The sequence below is a fragment of the Chroicocephalus ridibundus genome, chromosome 3 (assembly GCF_963924245.1).
Source record: "Chroicocephalus ridibundus chromosome 3, bChrRid1.1, whole genome shotgun sequence".
Taxonomy (NCBI): Eukaryota; Metazoa; Chordata; class Aves; order Charadriiformes; family Laridae; genus Chroicocephalus; species Chroicocephalus ridibundus.
The window spans coordinates 16,468,081-16,483,473 of record NC_086286.1 but is presented as its reverse complement, the minus strand read 5'-3'; the positions used below and the strand labels follow the sequence as shown (position 1 = coordinate 16,483,473).

General features: G+C 39.8%; 1 protein-coding gene across 2 annotated transcripts in view; it reads right to left on the bottom strand.

Annotated features, from left to right (window-relative positions):
* Nucleotides 1-13,497, bottom strand: part of LCLAT1 (lysocardiolipin acyltransferase 1) — a 120,211-nt gene extending 106,714 nt beyond the window's left edge. The window contains exons 1-3 of one of the 2 annotated variants that reach the window (XM_063328151.1): nucleotides 13,342-13,497; nucleotides 13,060-13,172; nucleotides 7,768-7,883 (exon numbers count right to left, since the gene is read on the bottom strand). The gene's annotated coding sequence lies outside the window, so the exon portion shown is untranslated. The remainder of the gene's footprint in view (nucleotides 1-7,767; nucleotides 7,884-13,059; nucleotides 13,173-13,341) is intronic. The other variant, XM_063328150.1, reaches the window with a different exon arrangement.
* Nucleotides 13,498-15,393: the final 1,896 nt, after the last annotated feature.

Genomic DNA, 15,393 nt, shown 5'->3' with positions numbered 1-15,393 from the left:
ACAGCTAAAGAAGAGATTTAACTGACCATCAAACAAAGTAAACTAGGTTAAAACTAAAACTCCCAAGCTTCACACCTCATTCAAAATGCATCTCTCCAGTTATCCACCTGTAAAGATGTCTGCTAGTTCATCAAATAAGCTTTGTCTCATTCTAAACACCATAAAAGACTAAGATATATTTAAATCAAATAACTTCAAGTACATTTTCAGGCTTAACTTCACTGTGAAAGCCAACACAGATTGGGCAAACCTGTCTATCACCAATTAGACAGCAGAAGTCAATCAATGCATAGTGGTTCAGCATTAATTTCTCAGAAGAAAGGCACCCTGATCAACATCATTCATCTTGATTGCCAAAGCATCAGACTGAAATCGAAAAAAAGCCGTCCTAGATGGCTAGTACAATTTTCACAAGAGTTACTATAAGGAAAATTTTCATACGTGAATTGACAGATTAGAAGAGGCTATTTTCCTCTTGCTTCTCCTTGGAACAATAACCATATGCTCAATCACACATCGGTAAATACACAAAGAACTATTTCACTCTGGACAAAAGCAAGATTTAAAGTGAGATGCATAAAGTAGGATCTGTATAATTCAGTCAAACTGCAGAATCATTTACGATTGTTAACTGCTTTGCAGAAATAACTTGGAATACTGACAGATTTTTTTTCTAGCCCTGACATGATTAGTGGTCTTGATACTATATTCAGGAACTCAGTCTAGTTACTTCTCTTTAGAGTCAGCATTGATCTCAGATATCCATCATTTTGCATACGATAAAACAGATTGCCAGTAAAGCAGAGTCTCAGACGACAGATGAAGTGATTCTGTGAAAGTCTAACATACGACAGCTAGTTTCAGCCTGAAAAGCATTTAGGTCAGATACAGGACCATCAGAATTTACACGAGGGAGAATATTACCTTTGGTAAGGGGTCATCCGCAGCATAATTACACTCTGCTACACCCACAGCTCAAAGACATGGGCATTCAGCACCACCCAGCACACTGTTAATGACCTGTCACCTTCGTATCACAGTCAAAAAACACTTGGGATACTGAAGTTGCACAATCAAACACACAGAAATTATAACACACCAGAATTAAGGCCACTCCTTCCTTTCTGCTTGATTTTTTTTTCAAACAGGAACCCTGCCTCATCCAATACAGGTGCTTTGACAGCAGGGTTAACAGGGAGAATTTACTCTGTATTTCTTTTTCCCCTTCTCATAGTACAGTGCTAAAATTAGCCTAAGCTATTAAAATCCTAGGACAAAATCGCCCTCCCCCCCCCTTTTTTCCTCTGTATTATGCTTATTATACTACTATCTGAAAGTGTTTATGTCAGTAATTTATTCTCACAACAGATTCTACTTATATTTTCATAACTCAAGATCCACAGCACAAAGTATAAGAATTGTGTCTGTCTATGTCTGTCTAATCTGGAGCATTTCCAGACTAATTTTTTTCCAGAATATTTGTCACTGTGCAGTACATCACATGCACAATTCACAGTTGCTATTAGCTTCAGTAGCAGCTGTGAAATCTTTGCATTCTTTATTTTGTAGGTGTCCAACTTGAAACCTTACTATTCAATACAAAGATCACAATTAGTCATTGTTAATAACAAAGTTATGGATCTTGCTTATCAAGCAAAAAGCAAAATCCAGTTCTTGAGAGTGGCATTTAACTAAAGAAACCTTCAGATGACCATCTTCTTCAGTCCTTTACTCAGTTCAGTATACAACACCAACCATGTGCAACAAGTAAAATGCGTTCTACAGACCGCATTCCTTAAATCTTTAAGGCATTCCTAAAATACAAGCCATCCTGAACAGTAAGTTTTTTTTATGGGGAAAAAAGGTAATGTGCTAATGGAATTACAAACCATCAATTCAAATGTAGAGATGCAGGTGACATTTAAAGATTTAGCCCATATATCATTTGGTACTTATGTTTCTGCTGATATTTTAACCAAGTCTAAGATCACGAGCCCAGCGTGAAGAAAATTTTGGGGAACAACAGCCACTCGTATCTAATGGCAATCATGTAACTTGAGAAATGTAATTTTAGTATTTTCAAAGAACAAAAGAAAACACACTGAGCTTCATGAATTTCCAGAAAATAATTATAATGAAAACATAGGATATCTTAAAAAGAGGAAGACCTAGCATTCCCATGTACAATATTAATGCTTTTTCTAAAATCAAAAACTCAACACTTAAGTAGGCTGTGAGGGGCTGTGGGGAGACCTTATAGCAGCCTTCCAGTACCTGAAGGGGGCCTACAGGAAAGCTGGGGAGGGGCTGTTTGCAAGGGGATGTAGCGATAGGACAAGGGGCATTGGTTATAAACTAGAGCAGGGCAGGTTTAGATTAGACATTAGGAAGAAGTTCTTTACAGTGAGGGTGGAGAGACACTGGAACGGGTTGCCCAGAGAGGTGGTGGAGGCCCCATCCCTGGAGACATTCAAGGCCAGGCTTGATGAGGCTCCGGGCAACCTGATCTAGTTAAAGATGTCCCTGCTTACTGCAGGGGGGTTGGACTAGATGGCCTTTAAAGGTCCCTTCCAGCCCAACACATTCTTTGATTCTATGATATCTTAAAAAGAGGAAGACCTAGCAGTCCCATGTACAATATTAATGCTTTTCTGAAGTCAAAAACTCAACATTGAGCGACATAAACCATAACATCTCAGCATCCCCTTCAACCTCTTTACCCAAATAAAAAAAATAAATAAATAAAATGGAGCATTATCTAGAAAGGTACCAGATATAACTGTTTCTGTATTTGCTGCATTTCAGGGTGGATTTGATAGTATCAGCAGACTAATGGGGAAAAAGAGCAAAGTGGTAATTAAACCAAAAGCTTACATTTCAAACCACTACAGTAAATCTGCATATTGAGTTTACAACTCCGTAAAGCCAGCAGGATAGACTGGATTAAAGAAAGAGTAAATCCTATCATATTTAATGTTTCAAATGCCTGATTCAGGTTCCTTTTTATATGCACTTCACTATTTTCCTCTACAGAAGCAAAATAATGCCTCCTAGTGCTATTAATTGCTCATAAAATAACTGATTTTCAAATAAAACCGTTAATATGAAAATCCTGAAACGTAACCTATTTTCTTTTTGATATAAATTCTTCTTCCATCAAGAAGAATCAATGAAAGCAAGCTTATAGAATTTGAAGGTAATAAAGTATAATGACTCCAAGCCTTCCCCCCCGCCCTGTTACATTGTAGTCAGAAATGTCTTTATTGTTCATTAGAGAACAACTTACCTAAGTCAACTTCCTTCTGAAAAAACAAATTGGTGGCTTTTAATAATGGTTGCATTTAGAAGAGGCTTACATAGAACTTCCCTAATCTTCTTCCAGAGCAAAAATAGTTAAAATGTTTTCATTAATCCACTTTTCCTTGACAAATATTTCCTTTACAATGTTTTTAGTATAACTCAACATTGGCTGCATCTTTCTTGACAGCTGGTATTTCCTTAACAGAGAATGTCTCAAATGGCTTATGTATAACATTCTTTCTAAAATTCATTTCCTTTCTGTGTAAGAAGTTAATACACCAGGAGAAAAAAAAAAAGGCAGGAATGTTTCATGCCATATGGGATATAACAGTTCTAGAGTTTTGCTTTAAATTAGCCCAATAATGTTTTTGTAGAAATATTATTAGCATGGCTGTAGCTTAACATTTGGAAAAAAGAAAAATATTTGCCCACAACTTTGCTTCCCTCCAGATCTCATTCCAACATGAACTTCACTTTTATGTTCTAGCTCTTCAGTACATGCTCAGCGGAAATCTGACAGCTTTTAGTAAATTTCAGTTAAGGGAGAGATGTTAAGAAGAAAACAATCACCTACTTAAGGAACAACAGACTGATGGTTCTATATCAAATAGCTCCCCAACCAGAAATGAAAGTTCTTGATAACTTCACTCGAAACATTAAAATCATTCAAGACATTGAAATTGGCAGAAACACATACCATAACCTTTCTCAAGAGAAAGGCAGATATTGAGGTCTTGCAAAAGAAGATGCAACTGCTCCATACTAACACCAAAACCCAAGTTCTTATGAGCTGGGAGACTTGCACCAGTTGCATGCAGAGGAACTAAGGTCCAATATACAAAAATCCTGGGAATTGGTACCTTTACAGGATATTGAGGCCAAACAAAGGCATTTGCTCTAAATTCTGTAACATAATCCCTGTAAAGTTAGTAAACACTTACCTAAATGGCTGGAGAGCTACAGCAGTAACAGCAGTTTTCAACCGATGAAATACCTGCTGATAATTTCTCTTTCCTCTTGCCATCCTATAAGCATTCATTAAAATATAACTCTTCTGCCAGATCAGATAATTTTCAGCACTGCTGAAAATTTTCTTTCTAAAATATTCTGCAGCCTGTGGAACCCAACGTACAACAATATTTTGCAACTACTATTTTCCATTTTTGGGGTAACTCCTAACCAATATGTCATTTTTGTGATAATCCTAGTAAAAATTATCATCTGTGTTACTACTGTACATATAGAATACATATAGAAATCCAAAGCTACCAGATGGTTTCCTTAAGTTTTAAGGTTTGCTAATTTTATGTTTATGAATAAATGACATGTTTCTAAACTTCAGCAAAAGTCTGTCCTAAATATGCCTTTTTCAGCTAATTCTGTATTTCAAGATGCAGTGAGAGATGATGGACACAGGAAATGTAATCTCTCTTTCTTTCTAATATGCAAACTCATGTTAGCATTCTGCTCGCAACGATGATACTTTTTGTTCTGAAAGCAAGCTTAATTCTGCATGCCCAGTGCTCATGATAACAAAGCTACGGGCAAGATACGCGATGTTAGCATTGCATAGCAGTTTGCTTAGCAGATTTTTATGGATGCCTTAAATAAAGTTAAAAAAGAAAAAGCAGACATATTTACCACCTCTATTTGCCTCTGCCTACATATAAAATAAACAAGACTCTGAATACACTTGGGGCTGCAGGCAATGTGGGAATAACTTAAAAGTTTCCCCTAAAAATCAGGGAAATAAGTATTTGCTATAGGCACTTCAGGGGCACAGTGCTGTGCAGAAGGGTGATGGTCTGCTGAGCTGCAAAGGCACAGAGAGAAGGCAGGCCGTAAGAAAATCTTACTAACTTATGACTGACACGATTAAAGCTTACTAAATCCTGTAAACTTTTCATAAGGTTCTTTCATTAATTCAAAATAACTGCTATTAGTGTATTTTCAAAGATATTCTGCTGCACATCACGTCATACTGTTCTTCAGTAGACTAGCTTACCGCAATTACTTTAACAAAAAAAAACCCTTAATTTTAGCTATTTTCCCTTTAGACAAAAGATAATACATATTCCCGTGTTATCAACAATAATTTTAGCAATATCCCTATTGTGACCACTCAAGCCACATTTGCTTCTGCCTATACTTAATTTCCATTCTACCATAACTACAGAGCCTTTTTCTCAATTTTACAGATCAGCCATCTCTCAAGGTCCTTCAATGACCTACTGTAATAAGAACACACAAAAAAATATAGCTGTTTAACCCTTGACATTGTTTCAGGCATTTGTCATTCAAAAACTATTAAGGCAGCAGACATGATAAACACACAGCTTTCTCATTCACTGTCAAAATCTAAATGGGATGTATTATTCAGTCAAAGCATTGTCTTAAAGTGGCATATTTTTATTGCTTAGTGAAGTTGACGCTGTTCAACACCTAACCCTATATCCAACAGAGGTGCAAAACCAAATGCTTCTCAATATTTAGGAAAGAGACCAAGATTCTTTCTTCAGAGCAGGACTGAGATACAGTAAGTACAATGCCTACCATTATTACAACATAAGTAAAAAAACTTCCTGCAAACAAAGTTTTTACAAAAAATGAGTGTTCTAAGTAAATTTTGGAAATTGGGATCTAAAGATACAACCATTTATGAAAAAAATAATGAAGTATCTATTTTGTAACAAATAGCAGGCCCATGCAAGCACTGGAAATAGCGGATAACTGTCAGGATTTTATTTAAAACTTGGTATTCGAGTGAAAATTTAAACCTGATGTTCCTAATAAGAGAACACACTTCTCTGAGCAAAGCCACAATTTCGGGAGAGACACACCCTTTGTCACTTTCAATGGTTAGAAATAGATGAGTCTGCAAAACACTTCTTGTAAATCAGATTGACACACATGTATTTTTCTAAGGAAACCCTAGTGCAAAATCTATCCATCTCGTGGAGACAGCACAAAATGCAGTAAGACCAATCTCTTCCTAAAACAGTCTATCCCCAAAGTTTAGAAAGATCAAACATACACAGAACATTACATTCCATCTTCCTAGATGGTCTGCAATTATTTAAGAGAGATTAAACCAAACCAAACACCCCCTTTCCAAATGGGAAATGCATGCCAATTCCCAGAACATTAATTGTTTCCACTATCTGATGATGAATTACACGTAATTAGTTCACTGGCAGTGCATCGTTTTTACTTGTCCTGAGGACAAATCTACTGACCTGGGCAAGAGACCTTGAAAGAAATTGCTAAAACTGTTTTCTTTTTAAGGGAATTCACTAGTTAGGTTGACAGATTTCATGGTGTTTTCACATTGAAGAGAGAAGACCAGGAGGCAATGCAGGAGGCTGAAAAGAAATGATTAGCCTTACCTTACCAGACTCTACAGATTGGCTCAATACCCTTGGCATGAGCGTATTACCTCACACGTTCCGAAATGTTACACTCAAGAGGTTTTCCATGAGTGGAGAGTTTAAAAAAATAAAAAAATTAAAAATGGACTGACTCCCAATAGAGACTTATCAGGTAAATATTTCTTCTGCTTGTTTTGCTCTTTGAGAAATCTTTTGTAGTTTTCCCTCAGCTTTATTAAAGGACCTAGCGATGACTTCCCTGGAGAACATGGCCCCCAACTCCAGCTGATACACAATCTAAAAAATTTACACAGAAGAACTAGGAACAAGCTCCAAGTCCTGACGATGGCCTGAAAGCTGGAAGCCAGTTTGCAGTTTGGTTCACTTTGAAAAGTTAACTTCCATAGATCAGCATGTGGTCATCGCTGTCTCCTGCCTTTATCTTACCAGAAGAGTCAAAAGTTGTTTTTCAATGAGCAGAAAACATGTAACTGCTATTCAGTGAGCTGAATGCTTGAGAAATTCCCACTGTACCACATGAATTCTGGGTAAGAGTTAGTCTTGTTTATGAGGAAAATCGTTGAGTGAAATTAAAAAGTGTTTGTTCCATTTAAGTTTCTTAAAAATAATAGCACAACCTGCAACAATTGGAAAAAAAGGACGCTTTACCAGTCATTGATAAATTTGCTATTCTTTACTATTGCTACAGTATTATAAGCTCTTTCAAAACCAATGTTCTTTAAATTCTAGATCATAAAAATCACAGTAACAAACGTGATCTTGATAGCAAATGGAACTGATCAGCTGAACAGACGCATGATTACTGTAAGATTAAGTATTAAAAACTAGAAGGATCTAGTCCTTCTAGCATCTGAATAATAAAATAAAGCACTTGAAAAACTAAGTCAGATTTTGCACAGTTCCATGCCGAAACCAGGACAGTATTTCTTTTCTGTACTGTTTTCACTAAAGAAACAGTACAGAACCAGCGCATCTCACATAAAAACACACTGCATTCCATGTAACAGAAATCCACGCAACTCATCTCCCTCTTACGACATTTGTCCTCACGTTTCTCTGTGAAAGCATCTCACCCTACCTGTGATCAGCAGAAATGGTCTATCTGAAGGGAAGTCTGCTGACAGATTGACTCCCTTGATCTCTGAACACGTCGCCAACTGGAAAACTTTCCGGGTATAGCAAAGACATTTTATCCTGTATTTGGGTAAAAACGACAGAAGATTGGTAGCAGTTTTGGGGGTCTTTTTGCTTGGTTATTTTTAATAGTTTTCTAGAAACTGAAACTACCAAATGTTTAGCAGTAATTCAGGGAGTTGTAACAGCCACCTGATAGATTCAATTCAGACTCATTTCCACTTTTATTTTGGAATACGTATGATGTTGAACATCCTCTACACAAAGCTTAACACTTGCTGTACATCTATTTACATCTTCACGTTACCAATTGAAAATGGTAACTATACCCTGCTTAAAGAAGTACAAGATGACCAATGAAAACTTCAGTAATCTCCAAAACAACGCTTGCATGGAAGTCTGCGAGAAAAGCAAGCATTTTACTTTGTTTTGATGTCGTAACTTAGCTGCTTGATGAGTGGAATTTACAGTTTCTTTCTGAACAGCTACCTTTCAAATTTCAGAAGCACAGCATGAAGTGCTTTCAGTGATATTTATTACAAAGAGACCACTAGTATCAAGTCATATTTGAGCCAGTCTATAAACGTTTTTTGAAAATAAATTGTAAAAACACTTCAAAAGCATTAACCATCTTAAAAACATTCACTTCTACATAAGTTAAATGACATTAGGAGAACCTATTTTTTAAAATATGGCTTGAGCTAATTTTAAACATGGTTGGAAAAGTTTGGCCTACACTGATTAAAATCTATATTTAAATGAAAGGAAAATTTAACCACAGAAACTAGGCTCATTTTAGAAACACAAGCATATCACTGCCAAAGTGCTGTCCTAAGTTTAAATTGCTGTCTGACTAAAACATTATAATTACAAGAAACTAAAATGGATTTCTAAATGTTTCAAGATGAAACAGCCATTGGGTAATTTGCAAGATATGCAATTATCTTCCGAATTCAAACACATAATGCTAATACTCGATCTGAACAAATGCAGGCTGTAGATCGTTCCTCGCATGGAGGTTTGGGAAATCGATGTTAAAAATCAATACCAACAGTAGATAAGAGTAACCATAATGAAACCTAAGAGCAAAATTACCAAGTGATGTGGAATTTATTATTTAGACATAAAGAATTTTCTTTGAGGAAAAAAAAAAGTTTTGAATCTTATCTACTGCTTCTGTCTCTCCAAGAGCTGATCAAGCTAAACAGAGGATTCTCAGCACTTTCATGACTATTAAAACTGTGCAAGTGGCCAGACGAGGCATTTCAAGCAAGCTTTCACATGTAGCAAGACGGTAACATTTTTACCTTCAAACACCAGAGAGGGTCTTCCTAATAGATTTGAAGGGTCATACAGAGTATTTTCTGTTACTTAACAATTAACATTTATATTTGGGTGGAATCATCATCATACTGACCACGCAAACGTTAAAAGGGGGGAAAAAAAAATACACACTAGCACTAGCCACAGATCTGTATGTTTGTTTCACGTATAGCCGAAACAAATTCCAGTTACTTTGAACAGTAAGTTAAATCTTGATCTGCGACAACCATTACCAGTCTGATACAAATAACAGTATCTCAGGAAATCAAAGTAACTCCATTCCTGTTTAAAAAATCATGATTGTGCGTACTTGTCAGTACCTGCACTGCCTGCCATTGTTGGTCTTTGATTTAGCAAGAACAGTGCATGGCTTGGTTGTGTTTTGTTTCTTGTTCTCCTGTAAAAGCCTGGGATTTTGGTTATCTTTTGACTCTTCTCGCTCAAACCAGCTCTGTCATTTCAATGGGTTGGTGAAGGAGTACAAAACAATCTATCACTCATATATTAAATCACACCGGAAAATGTGAGCATGTCTGGGGACACAGTAGTTTAAAGGAAGACTTCCATGATTCAAACAGTAATTTTATAAAAGACTAAACTATTTTCAAGAATAATTAATTCTCTTTCTACATGCAACATGTGGTGAGACACATAACTGCTTCATACAGACTCATCAGGCAGTCTATTCATTTAGTCTTCATGGCACCTCTGAAGCTGCCATCAAAAGAGAAGAGCAAATAGATACAGATTTCATTCAACCATGAGATATGCTGGATGTCTTAAAAACAACAAAACCACCGTAAGCTCAAGGAGAAAGCATTTGATACTAAGGAATACCTTTCAGAACCACTGGAATGAAAGCAATACCTGCTCCCTTGCTACCTAAAATAACATAAATAGCACATATTATACCAAAGGATGCCCAAAAAAACCACTCCCTTAAGAGCGATGGGACTTTTAATATCATAGATGCAAAGTCTTAGAAAGGAATGTTTAAAAGCAGCAAGATGAAAAAAACAGGTTTGTTTCAAGGAATCCTAGGGGATGGGGTGTGCAGAAACAAACACCAAAAAATAAGCCTGATGTCAGATTAAAGGCAGATTCATTTTCTCGAACTCATGAAAGTATAGTGGGTGAACCTAGTAGAGCAATTAATTTTGTATTGACGAGTAAAGACTCCCTCAGTTTTAAACCCCTAAGCATGTAAGACACCCTAATACAAACATGAAATTAAGTAATTAAGTTTACTATAGCAAAACAAATTCACAAGCAAACTATTTCAGCTAAGAGAAAAAGAAGAGACATTTTGCCTACATTTCAAGAAGTCTGCTAACATTGCTATCTCACATCTCATAGTGGCCTGCAGCAGCAACAATGGACTTTATAACACAGAATGGTCTTTCAAAAGCAATTTACTTTTTGGCCAGGTCAAAAAAAAGTCACATAAAACCAAACTGCGAGCCTTTGCACACACTCAGTGGGGCCTTGTTTCAAAAAGTCAACTCTCTAAAGGTTCCATTTTCCCCTCTCTTAGCTCTAAGTGCTGACTAAACAACACACATGCAACACAGACACGCCAGCTCTCCTCAGTCCATAGCTAATAAAACATTAAAGCAGATTATGGAACTTAATACCAGATACTGAATATGAGGAGTCTTGTCCATGTGTTCTCAGCAACACGACCTGAAGAAATAAGGGAGCAAGGAAGGGACAACCTTGAACAAGTCTGTAAGTGGAGAACAGGAGAATAAAATTAGGAAAAAAAGAAAGACAGAGGAAAACAAAGATCATTTGTACCTGATGACTAGGTAGTAGGAAAGCATAAACTGAGACAGAGACTCTGCATCTCCCAAGAAGCTGGAAGAAGCAGCCAACAAAAGGAAAAGGTCTGTTTTGGCAAAGCAGAGGTTGGAGGAGTGGGGGGCGGCAGCACGCTGAAAGACAGGAAAAGTGACAGGCAAGAATATAAATGTGACTGTCTAAATAAAAATTAAGAGACAAAAACTCCACAGGGAGAAGTCTTGGACAGAATCAAATATAACGCCAGCAGAAGGACAAGAGGATTTGCACCTGAGGCAGTTCAGGTGATTACAAATCTAACCTGGCGTTATTAAAAATAGCTGCTGTAGAAGCAGAATAAGATGAAACTCATGACAGCCTGCCACCTGAGAGACTGGAGAAAGGATTTGCTGGATCAAGTAACCCTAACACTGCTAAAACCCCAGGCCGATGTGAAGATGATGCCTCATTACACTTCCAATTTTCTTTTCAGATTGCTTTTGCGAGGAAGGTAGGGAACTCCATGAAAGTAAAACTCATTAAGACTGAGGAGTTGGAACATACCAGAATCAAGGTTTCTCTACACAACTTCAGTTGGCTTTCACAGTAGGATACAATATTATTTTTCCTTCAAGGTTCCTGCCTCACTGAGTACGCAGGGCGGACCAGCCCCTGAGGTCTAAATAATGCTTTGTAAGAGGCTTCCCTTTTTTAGCGCAGAAGCTCTTTGGCAAGAAGTGAATGGAGAAAAGACTCTGGAAAGATGGGAAAATTCCTCCACAGACTCAGACTCCCTTACACTCTTACCACATATTCCCTACACATGGCTGACTTTTCTTTTTTTGATCCAAACTCTTCAGAAGTTTTAAGTGTAGTCCTTATTTTCTGAATGACCAATTTGAGATTTGGTTTCTCGAGGTAGTTTCACATTATATTTAACCCTCAGCTGGTTTACATTAGTGCAGGAGGAGAAACAGCTTTCATTCCTATCAGACCAAACGCTCAATAGAATACGTTCCATGTGACAGAAAGCCATCCGCATAAAACTGTTAGATCAACTGTCCCTGCAACCATCCAACCACTAAATCCACTACAAAGAGAGTAGCAGTAACCCACGGCCAGTGATGCTGAAGGAGTGAGACCACACTTTTCAGCTGCAGCCCACACATCGACCAAACTATGTCTTCACACTGTTAAACTGTACCTCAATTTGCTGAGGAGCCAGATAGCACAGCTGCCAGTGAAGGTTTACATTCAGAGTATTAGATAATACTATAAAATCTGATTACAAAGTCAACCAACCCATTTCAGCTTTCTGCGTTCATTTTAAGACATACTTTGGCTTTCTTCCTTTTTTTAATCCTAGTTTCACCATTTGTAATGTAAGAAGAAGAGGGGAAAAAAAAGACCATCTGTTAATCTCTGTGTTACAGCAGAGTAAGTTTGTGCTTGAGAAATAATATTAAAGCATTGTTGTGGTAACCACAACTGAAAACTCCTGGGGTCCAAAAGCAGAGAGTGGGTGGTGTCTTCAAAACAAGAGCATGAAGTAAATGAGACATGGCAATACTTAGCAATCAATAAGCAAAACACACTACCCCATTATGCGAGCACAGTCCACTCAGTGCATTAGCGTAAATCGAGATTAAAAAAAGGCTAGTGGCTACCAAGTACTGTATCACAGTGAATACACATAAGCACCAATGTGAAGCTGCACGCGTAGTTTAATTCTAGTATTTATTTAAGGTACGCAGCTTTCCACAGCCACAGTTATGTTCTGAACAGCCTGGTTGTGAAACGCCACATGCCTTGTTCCATACTCACGCCACACTTCTTACACAAGGACCATTCAGGTCAAAGTTTAGCTTTGCCAGAGGGCAAATCTAGCCGAGACAGCAGCAAACATGCCAATACCAACAGGAGAAGTGACGACAGGCACAGTAAACAGGGAAAACCACCCAGCTACAGTTGGCAAAACCTGACTGACTTCTGTGTATGTGCGAGTCATAACAAGAGACTCTGTTTTTTCCAAAAGGAAGGATACTAAGGATGAGATTATAGCAACAACCCTCCGTTTATTCCTCTAGATGTAATAAACCCAGCAGTACTGAAACCAAGGTTTCGGGTAACGTACACGTTCCGCACACACTGAACGTATCCCCAGGCGAAGCTCAAGCGCTCTCCTCCAGCGGCTCCTCCTCCGGCATCGCCGCGGCTCCCGGCCCTCCTACAGCGCGCCGACCATGCCTGGGGAGAGACGGCAGGAGGGTCAGAGCGGGGCAGGCCGCACCGCAGCGAGAAAACAACCGGCAAGGCCGGGCCAGCGGCGGACACCCGGAGCGGCTGGTCAGCCCCGCCGCCGGACCACCCGTGCCCGCCCGCCCGCCCGCTCGCTCGCTCCCTCACTCGCCCTCACCTGAGACGGGGCAGCGCCGCGGCGGGAGGAGGCTCCGCTCCGCTCCCCACTCAGGAAGCCGCCGCCGCGGGGAGCGCGGCCGCGCTAGCACCCAGCGTCGCCAGGGCCGCCGCCGCCGCCGCCGCCATGTTCCCGCTACCACCGGCGACCTCTGACCCCCCCAATCACTTCCGGTCACGGCTGTCAAGCCGTTGCCATGACAGCGCTGCCGGCCCCGGCCGCCCTTAAAGGGGCAGCAACCACTTCACCACCACCCACCACCCCTCGCAACCCCACGCCCACTCCTTACACACACACTCCTTACACACACAGACCTAGGGAGCGACCAGGTGTCTGAGGGAGCTGTGTGCCCGGGGGCGGCAGGCACCCCACCGCCCTGAGGCCCAGCCCCGCTGCCCTCGGCCACCTCTCCACCAGGCTCCAGGAGTTTGGGCCCCAGCTCGCCTCAAAAGTGGGTTTAAACCAGGCCTTTCGGGGTACGCAGAGCCCTGCTGCCGCTCCCACAGGGCAGCAGGTGGGAGAGGATGGCTTCGGGCACTCGGGAAGACAAAGCACTCGTCTTAATTTAGTTATTAGCTAAAAAGGGGACAGTGATTCATCTGCCCAACAGTGCTGTACGGAGGGGAAAATCCTGCTATTGTTAGCTGTGGATTTTGTCATAAAATAGCCTGTCGAGTGCGAGAGAAGTGGAAAATGATTGTGGCATGGTTTCCACTCTGCCGTGAGGAGATGGTTTCTCTTAACTTTCTCTGAAACTGGCAATATTTTCAGCTTTTATTGCACCATGCTTTACTGCTGCTCACTGTGGACGCGGTTAACCTTTTTATACGCTTTCCACATGTATGATTTATAAGGTAAACAAATCTGGTGAAACCCCCAATCCAAGAAGGAAAACTCCAGGAGGTTTTAAGTAAAGTTTTATGCTTGTGTAAAACCAAAGTGCGCCCATGCCCGGCTGACTAGAGCTGTTGGATTAGGACCAAAGCGACCTGGGATCTCTTTCTAACCCCACAACAATTTCACGTGCTCAGGTGAACATGCCCCTCTGCAAAACTCCTGCAAAGTACAAATACCAGGGCAAAACCTGATGCCAAACCCATTTAGGGATATATTGCCCCATAGCCACCCCCCTGGTGGGATCCCTCTTTTCTACTGCAGTTAGTTTTGAGGAAAACACCGTCTCTTCTGAAGTGCCTACAATCATTCAGTGAGAAGTCATTGCCTTAATAAGTACCTTCCCAGAGCTGAGAATCATTTATCAATTTGACAGTACTTGAAATAAAAAAAATATGGAATGAGCCTTCTGGGAATCTCATCCTAAAAGTCATAAAAATGTTGGAAATTCCATTGCCATCCCTTTTTGAAGGGTCTTGTTTGTTCATTCATCCTGCAGAAGTAGGGGCTAAGGGAGGACTTAGTTGTCTTCTACTGGTGGAAGGTTATTTAGGAAGTGAAGCCAAACTTTTCAGAGGTGCGCAGCAAACAGATGAGAGGCATTGGTCCTGCCTTGCAGCAAGACAAATCCCAATTAGATGTTAAGAAGGAGTTCTTCAAAATGAAGATGGGCAAGCACTGGAACAGGCTTCCCAAAGACCTTGTGCAATCTCAAAACTGGTCTGGACAAGGTCTTAAGTAAAAGTTCTAACAGCATCCCAAGTGCTTCAAAATGTCATAGCTGAAGAGATGAAGACAACTTCTTATTAGCTTCCACTTTCTTTTGTGTCAGGAAGCTGTTTGTTGGGTGATTCAGCTTACCTGGCTTGTGCTAACTATAAAACAGGCATTTAGTCAGACTTATTCATCAAGTTTCCCTGCTCTAAGCAGCTCCAAAAGGTGGCCCAATCCATCCTACAAGGGATGTCTAAGGCAGCTCAGCACACGGGGAGCTGAAATGGCTGACTGTGGTAGCACTCTCACTGGTCAGACAGATAAAGCTAGGCAAAATGAATCCTCACTGATGCCTCCTGAAAATAAGGACAAGAGGAAGGCAAACTGAAGAATTTCAAGTAGTTAAGCCCAAGACTTTAGGATGAAAGAAATAACATAGGCAGA